Genomic DNA, 9,199 nt, shown 5'->3' on the forward strand with positions numbered 1-9,199 from the left:
TAGCTAATGAGTTGAGAGACTTATGTTTTGAGTATATTTTCTTCTATCAAAAGCTCTAATGCTGAATCGCTGCCAGGAGACAGTTCATGAGGCATCATGGATTGAGTCATGAAATGGCAGCCAACTTTTCCCAATCTCCTTTACATCAGAAAGTCTTCTAGTTGACCACATTCACGAAAAGCACTGGCCCTTAATCATGTTCAGTACAAGTCTTCCAAAGAAGCTAAAGTTGTATGAAGGAGAGGTTCTAATGAACTGCCATGTTTTCCTTCTCAGGGTATTTGAGGGATGGGTTAATGTAATTCCTAGAAGGCAAGAGTGAGAAGAGCTGTAAAATGATCTCCTAACTTCTAAAAATTGTTACTGTAGCTCTGAATAATCAACACTAAGAAAATTACAAAATCAATCATAAACATGCCAAAGAAAAAATGAAAATAAATAACTCAGTTACCAGATAAACAACCTGGAACTTAAAGCAACAAATGGAATGTCCACCAAGGAAAAGCTCTTGGTTTCCATATATAAAGAGTTTCTTGGGAAGAACCACCAGTTTCGAAGTTCTTCTTATGTATGAAAAGACTAATAATATTTCTCAATAGCATTTTAGTAAATCTTTGAAGGATCCTGAGGAACTATGGGGCCAGGATGAAGCCAAAGGTAGAGAATTTAAGTATTGTGCTCATGACAAGGCCTGTTTGAGTCACAAAGAAGGCTTCTCAGATCTTAGTCCTCTCCGATAACCTCTCAAGGAACCACAGTGTTGCTGGATTAACCTCTTAGATTATTGAGAATTAAGTAAAAAGATGTGTTGGGTTTTATTTATTCCCCCTAAAAAAATTCCTACTTGGCTCCATGAGAAATGACTACTATGTTCTTTCCTATAGAGTTCATGCAAATTTTAAGGATAAGAGTCATGCTACTAAATAAAACCTGGCCTACCACAGAGTTCCCTGGCTCACTGCCATAGGCATGCTAGAATTAGGCAGGCTAGAATTTGAACATACAGCCCTGCATGTTTTGGGTTTACATGGAGCCTGCTTTTGCTTCCAGCTCCTCAGGAACTCTGACCCTGCAAAGAAACCATTTCTAAATTCACCTAAACAAGGTTATCAAGTACGACTGAAATGAAGTTCAATCTCCTCACAGTAGTACCTTTCCTCAGTTTCCAACTTCTTCACAGAAGCTACTCCCATGGAAACCACATTGTCTCCCCTAGATAGTCCCTTGTCTTTTGTCCAAGTGCCACACTTGGACATATATGGACACATATAAATATGCCTGGAGTGAGCCATTGTTATGAGTAAACTTTGCCCTGAAGGGTTTCCAGGAAATAAACATGAACGCTGCCCTGAAAAATATATGTACAGGAGTCCATATATTGCAAAGACTTGTAAATAATGAAATGAATTTTTAAAAGCTCATCAGTTATCTGTGGTTCTCTGGCATCTTGTGGAGGATCCTTCAAAGATTTACTAAATCTATCAAATCCAATCATGTGGAGAATAGCCCCAAGGCATGGCTGCCCTCTCAGAGACAACAACCAGAAAAAATCTTCTCCCCTGGTTACAGATTCCCAGGGGCCAAGTGCCCCAAGAGCTGGACAATCCAGCTACTCACTTGGACCACACATTTTAGGTGAAGCCCAAACTATCCAACAGGGAGGTGGAAAAAAGGAGGTAAGTCCACTAGCTGATGATGACAGCACCTAAGGGACTTAGTGTTTCTCCTCCACAACAGTTCCTGAACACTGTGGCCACACCGTGGTATCTTTTTCCCCATTCAAATTTGCCCTTAATACTCATTGTAGCCCAACTTCACACATATAAACAGTATTTCTATAGGGAACAGAAGCTAATTATTTGCCCCAGTGCCACTGCTGTTGAGAGAGTCTTATCCTAAGATATAAATCCACTTAGAGCCAAGCCAACCAAATTCATTTTAAAAGCAAATTATTCCTAAGAAGTCTTATATTTGCCATGGTGTCAAACTGCTTGAGTAATTAAAAAGTAAATAAACTAACCTAGACTCCCTTCCCTTAGTGAGCTGAAAATAACTCTTGAAGTATTTTTCAAGAATGAAAGAATGAAAGATGAAGCACCAGGCTGCACCAAGTGCTGAGTAGGATCTGTGACTGATTTGCACAGCCCTTTAGACCATAGAGGAATGAAGGCCAGGCCCTCATCTCATTTTGTTCTGTTTTGAGGCCACAGGCTCTGCCCTAATCCCTGGCTACCCATTCAGCAAAGGCAAGACACTTCCTTACAGGACAAAGAGATGCTCAGCCCTCCAGAACTTGTATTTGAGTCATTAAAGATACCAGCTGATGGCCTAAAACACATGGGGAACTACCCAGGTAGATAAATCCATGCATTGTAAAATAATATATAAATAGGAGGATAAAGCTAAGAGTCAAGGTCCATGATTTGGGGGAGGAGGCAGGAACAGGAAAAATTGTATTTTCAGCCACCAAAACTACCAACTTGTCTGCATCCTCCCTTCTCTTTTTTATAGAACAGTTGCCCCCATTCTGGGGCTAATTCCTCCACAGGTGGTCTGGAACTTTCCTCTCTCAGGGGACTCTCCATCTCAGTTATCCCTCTCATAGCTTGACCTCTCCCTACTGGCTCCTTCTCAGTTGCATCTAAATACTCCCAACCCTCTTCTAACTTTAAAAAGTTACCTAGAAAGAATAAAGAAGAAAAGAAGTCTAAATCTGCTATCTCTCCTGTGCCCTTCTAGCTACTGCCCTGTCTCACTGTCCTCACACATTTGTCTACCTGTTCATCTCCTACTCACTCATCCACTGAAGTATGGTTTCCTTCACCAATATTCTTCTTCAACTGCTATTGCCAATATAAACACCCCTCCTCTTATAAATTCCAAAGGAAACTTTCCATCTGTGTTTCCCTTGACCTCTAACTTGCACTAGACACATGTGACCACTACCTCCTTGAAACCCTCTCTTCCCCACTCTCTTGCACCCCACTCTCCCATTTTTTTCCTGCTTCTCTGGTTGCCCCTTCTCTCCTTTGGCCATTTCTCTTCCCCTGCCCATATTTGACATATCCCATCCCTCAGAGATCTGCTCTTGGTCCAATTCTCATTCCACAGCCTTTTAGTGGATGAACGCTCATGGCTGAAATTATGGGCTGTATGTCAACTTCCAAATCCATATTTCCAGGCTTGATATTTCTGCAGAATTTCTGATCTGAGTATCCCCCCGCTGTGTACTCCACGTCTCTACTTGACCTCAGAGACACATCAAGCTCAACATGTCCAAAATGAAATTCACTCTTTCCCCTAAAGATGTTCCTCTTCTTATGCTCCCTATGTCAGAAAATGGCCCCACCATATATAATTGGTTGCTTAAGTTAGAAAAATTGGCATCATCCTTGTTTTCTTTCTTTTCTTCTATCTATGTAATAAGTTACCAAGTCCTACTGAGTCTATCCACTAAATAATGTTTTCAATCCATTACTCCTTTCTATTTCCACTGCCCATGTTGAGGCTAACCAGCATCTCTTACAGCGATCAAGCAACAAATCCCAAATATCCTCCCACCTTCCAGACTGAAGTCCTTCTAACCCATACTCTACATCATCACCAGATTGATCTCTCTAAAACAAAATTCTGACCTTCCTTCCACATTACACACACTTATACTTCTTTGTAGATTACCCCCCAGTGCCTCAGAGTAGAATCAAACTCTCTACAAAGGCCTTTAAGGTCTTTGAGAACTGATGATCTGGCCCTGCCTCTTCTCTAGAGCCTCACCCATGTCCACTTGCTCCCTTCCACTCAGGACCCATCCACACTAAATCAATCTCAGATCCCAACTCATGCTTTGCTTGCTCTCTCTACAACTCTAGAAGCAATGTCCTTCTCCTGTGTTCTTATAGTGCCCTATACTTCTTGCCCCCTAGTACTTTGCACCTTGTTTCTTTTTTTTTTTTAATTGGATTTGAAGATGTTTATTGCATTCTGGTTTGATGAAAAACAAACAAAACATACATGTATTTAGCACGAGCTGGTGGGATACACCGAGCCTAACTGGGTGCGCAGCAGTCTGAGAACGGAGTCGTGAGCGGCCCCGCCGTGAGGAAGGTTTCCTGCAGCAGTCAGGCACCAAGCGTAACAGTCCCCAGTTCTCTCCTTTCAGCACTGGCAGCAGCTCACCATTGTCTCTCGGTTCCTTAACAATATCCAGACCTCCAATGAGCTCCCCTTTCACATACAGCTGAGGGTACGTGGGCCAATTTGAATAAGTTTTTAACCCCTGCCAAACTTCTTCATCCTCCAATATATCAAATGTCTCGTATTCAACACCAGTATTATTTAGTATTTCCAGAATTTGTTTGCTGAATCCACATTTTGCTTCCTGTTTGTTTCCTTTCATAAAGAGCATCACAGAAGCTTTATTTGTCAGTACTTTGAGCCTTTCCTCTAATTTGGGAGCTTTAGGGCAAATTGTATCTAGTTCATCAGATGCTTCAAGCTCCTTAATTATGTCAAGTCCTCCTATGAGGTCTCCAGAAACATAGAGCTGGGGGTAGGTGGGCCAGTTGGAGTAGGTTTTGAGGCCCTGACGAACTTCTGCGTCGGAGAAGACATCAAAACTGCCAAACTGAATACTATGTTTGTTAAGGATTTCCACCATCTGCTTGCTGAAACCGCAGCGCGGCTCCTGAGGAGTTCCTTTCATAAACAACATGCAAGGGGCAGCATGAGTTAATTTCTTCAGGCGAAGGTTGAGATCTTCTTTAGGATGCTCGTTACCACTGGGTGGGAAGGAGCCGCTAGATGCATGGCGCTGAACTTTTTTGGTCAACTCTGGGGCATGTGCACCATCTAATCGGTCAATTTTCTGAGAATTCTTGAAAAACAGAAAGGTGGGAACAGAACTAATTTCATATTTTTCAGATACTTCAGGAACGGCTTCAGCTTCCAACTTCACAAACGAAACTTGAGGCTGTTCTTTGGCTAATTCTGCCATCACGTCGTTCATCTGAGCACACTGTGGAGCCCATGGCGCCCAAAAATGGACCACAAGGAGGGACTTGGCTCTGAAGCACAGCAGCTCCTCAAACTGCTGGGCTGAGCCGACCTCCACCACAGCCGCCACCGCCTCAGCCGCCCCCGCCGCCATGCTGCCTGCACCTTGTTTCTTAACTCGTGGGCTACAATCTCCATAAAAGACAATCATGTTCTTTGTCATGTTCATCATTGTATTCCCAGCACTTTGACAGTGCCAAAAGGCAGTGGGTTATTGATAAATATTTTGATTAATCAGTTGGCTGAGTAATTAAATGAAAACGAAGTTCGATATATCAATAGCTAAATGACAAGTCAAATTTGCAAAGTTTGTTCCAGGAAGGAGTTATCTTTTTTTATTTATTTTCCAATACATTGCCTGAGGTTCCATTTCATAATTATAAGGCAACAAGCCATTTACTAAATGTGCTAAGAAGCCGGTGACCAATATTTTGGCATAGAGACCTCATAAGGGAAAGGACTGTATCTTTTCTCACTGTGCCAAAAAAAGGCCTATGCTAAAGTCTTTTTGGAAACAACATGAATGCTGCAATAACAGGGAAGTGTTCCAAGAGTTGGAGGGAAATATTTCTTTTTTCCAAATACCCTAAACTAGGATTCAGAATGATTTATGTCCTCAGATATTAGTGAAGAAGTTAGCAACAATTTGTCATCTCTTGATTGTACCTGCTACCAGTTGATGGCTGAAAAGGGAAAGTTGAGGAATGCCTCTATGGATATCAGCACAGAACCCAGTTCAAACATTCCCAGACAGTTTGGGGGGTTGAGGAATAATTCATAGACACGTAGTCTGGGCCAACCTCCGAAGCAAATTATTTATCAAAAGTAGAGGTTTCCAAGGAACGTGTGTGCATGTGTGCATGGGGCCTGTTTATGTGTGCGTGCAAGCATGTTGTGTACATCTGTGAGTATGTGTGTGATTTATTGAAGGCTTAAAAGTGAGCTGAGATTCCTTAAACACACAATCAGGTTATACCACTCCCACCGCTACACTAGAACAACCACTACACACATACATACACACACACACACACACACACACATCACATATATATTTATACAAAACATAGGGAGTCCACTTACTTAACCCTTAAATTACCTCCAACAACAGCAAGGTTGATACTATTTTCTCCATTTTACAGGAGATTAATCTGAGCCCCTAAAAGCCTAAGGTTCTTCAATAAGTCAAAAAAGGCAGGCAGGACTTGAAACTTGGCTATCCAATAACAAGGCCAGCCCTCCTTCCACTACACATTCCCCCCTCCTCGTTGTCATTCTCCTCCTCCTGGTTACCAGAAATGTCGGTGAGAGTGATTCTGTTTTACGATAAGCCACCCTGATAAAAATGCTTCAATGATGATTTTTGAGATGTCTGAGCTGAAAATGTACAGATTTCACAGGACAAAGAATGTGCCAAAGTGTGATTGCACAATCAAAGCACTACAAGCAAGCAAGGAGGCCAAATGTGTGTTGGAAAAACTACAGATGTCATCTGGGAATGCTCAGAGCTTTGGGTTTTCAAGCTAAGACCGGAACCACAGACTTATAAGGTGAAACCAAGGCCATGACTTCCTCAGCTGAATCAACCTGACACACACCGCCTGTTCCCTGAGCTCACTGGGATTCCACTGGCTGAGCGTCAGCTCCGTCATGGAAAGAACACCAGAGCTGGGGAGGATTGGATTGGTCCCCATCCTGAACTAGATCAAAAACACCCACCTTGTCATAAAGCTGCTATGAGCCTTGCAGTGGGAAGACGGGGGAGATGACACACTGGGGTCAGGAGTGGGGATATTTAGGCTCCCCAGAGGAATTAGTCACAAAGTCTTATCCCTTCATCTCCATTTACAGCCACTTATTTGGAAGCAACAAGCTCTAAAAGGGTGAAAAACAAAGCACTCCCGCCCACCCAGCATGTGCTCTCAAGCTCACAAGAAGGATTCTTCTCATTTGCTTTGGGTCATACAGGCTGCCTGCTAACAGCTGCATCTTCCCAAGGGCAAATCACATGGTGAATGTTCCACAGAAGGACAGGGCTCCAGGGAGAAAAATCAGCCATTTACTTGACTCACTTCACTAGACCTGGCCCCATTATACCAAAACTCTAGGAGAAGAAAAGAAACTCAGCAGAAATCAGCTACACAAATCTGCACAAAGAGGACCTCTTGGCTGTGAGAAGTGACAGTAACCAGTGGTTGAAAAATGATGAAAAGGTATGAGACCATGAAGTCAAGCACACAAAAATGCTTCAGAAAATGGAATGTTAACACTGTCGCCAAGTAACTTTCCTTCCAAGTATTGATTACTCTCTACAGATTACGGAAAATATTTGTCTGAGATATTATTTCAACTGCTCTCATTTTCAGCTAGCAAGTAGAGTGGAGCGATAGTGAACCATGTATTCCTAATTTTCCCCCAGAAGTAAGTTATTGATATAGGAATGTTAACATGCTAGGAAGAGAATGAGGAAATTTTCATAAGGAACCCAAATGACCTTCTGAGGGTACAGTGACTGCAAGCCCAACTCCTTGAGATTCTCCCTAGAGGAGAGTCATCAGGATGGACTTGGATGATCCCAACCAAGGCCCAGGACAAGAAGGAGATACCAGTTCCTTTAATAGAAAACAGAATGGTGGAAAGAGATTAAGTAAGTAGGTAGGTCTACACACCATGATTGACCTCTTGAAGTTGTGGTTCTTTGAGGCTGTAACTATGAGAACTGGTACTGGCCCAGTCCTACAGAGCACACAAGTTACATCCTAGGAAAGACGGATTTAGGGGAATCTAAGAGGACACAGACCAACTTGTGAGTGGTACATTCCTGGGTCAGGGAATGTCAGAGAACCACTGTGTCTAGGACAGCTGCTGGAAGAAGAAAATTTACCCCCTCCATTATCATGTGTGTGTTAACCTATTTAGTTTGTATGTTCCTGAGGGAGAGGCCTAACGCCATCTTTTCCACTCAGTAGCCTGGTACTGCATCACAGAGCTACCAGCTTTAGGGGATGGTTATGGCATCGTCTAGCTTTCCGGAGTATAGAAGCCATGAGAATGTGCCCTGCACACCTCCTTCTACAGGGAATGGGACTGAACCAGGGCCCTAACTATGGCACTTTTAAGTCCACTGCTGTTTGCACGATGATACCACTTTCCAAAAGCTGCTTGCTGTGGATGATAGGTTGTGGTGGGAGGACTCCATCCTGGGAGACACAGGACTCCTTTGTTGGCTGACTCAGGCACAAAGACTTCCCAGGGGCTTTGCGGAGGCTTCCTTAGGCTGCCTGGCAGTCTGGCCTGCTCCCCTCCTAGACTTCTCTCCTCATCCCCTTCACTGAGTCAGGCCTACATTGTGAGCTGACTGCTAACCCATCATTGTCCGGCTCCCTCTCTAGGTCCTTTCACATAAGCACTTCCTTCAAGAAAATCCCTACAACATTTAACACTACCTTGGTGTCTGCTTCTCAAGGACCATGACTAACACAGGAGGAATATATGAATTACATCCTGCAGGAACAAGGTGGAAGAAGCTGGATTGTCCCCTGGATATAAATCAGCACCCCGAAGATTTCTTCAGATTATCGTAAGTATGGAGACCAGGGAACACTATACAAAGCTTCAAGTTGATAAATTGTTATCTATGAATTTACCTTGTATGCAGCACTTTAAAATAAATAAATATCCATTTTGCAAGTTTAGGCCAGAAGGGAAGCATCAAGGCAAAAATCCATTCCCTCTCCCCATAACTGAAGGAAAAGTGGGAGCAGATGATGTGTACCATGCAGCAGGCCAGTGTTGCCTTGGCCGTGATCACCTCCCAAATGAGCATTCAGAGTAGCCCATTGTGACCTTCAAACTCTGCTGGGTTTCCATGTGTGGGGAGTTCAGGAATTTCCTCCATATCCTGTTGGCTGGACCCTACACCTCCAAAGGCTTAATAATGTTCTCTAGGTGATGCTACATCCATCACCAGCCCTTGGGCCCTCCACATTCTGTCTGGCCTCACCAGGAGTAGAATGAGACCACTCTTTTCAGACAGGAGCTTTCTATCCAGTGCCAATCCACATATAATTGGTGCAGAAATTTCATTCCTTCAAGTACTCATTACATGCCAGCCACTGTGCAAAGCATTTTACATTTCATTCATTCA

General features: G+C 43.2%; 1 pseudogene; it reads right to left on the reverse strand.

Annotated features, from left to right (window-relative positions):
• Positions 1 to 3,919: 3,919 nt before the first annotated feature.
• Positions 3,920 to 5,146, reverse strand: LOC112832914 (glutaredoxin-3 pseudogene; annotated as a pseudogene).
• Between the last annotated feature and the right edge of the window lie 4,053 nt (positions 5,147 to 9,199).

Source organism: Callorhinus ursinus, unplaced genomic scaffold (assembly GCF_003265705.2).
Source record: "Callorhinus ursinus isolate GAN/ISIS: 27379988/994484 unplaced genomic scaffold, GSC_fseal_2.0 scaffold25, whole genome shotgun sequence".
NCBI lineage: Eukaryota > Metazoa > Chordata > Mammalia > Carnivora > Otariidae > Callorhinus > Callorhinus ursinus.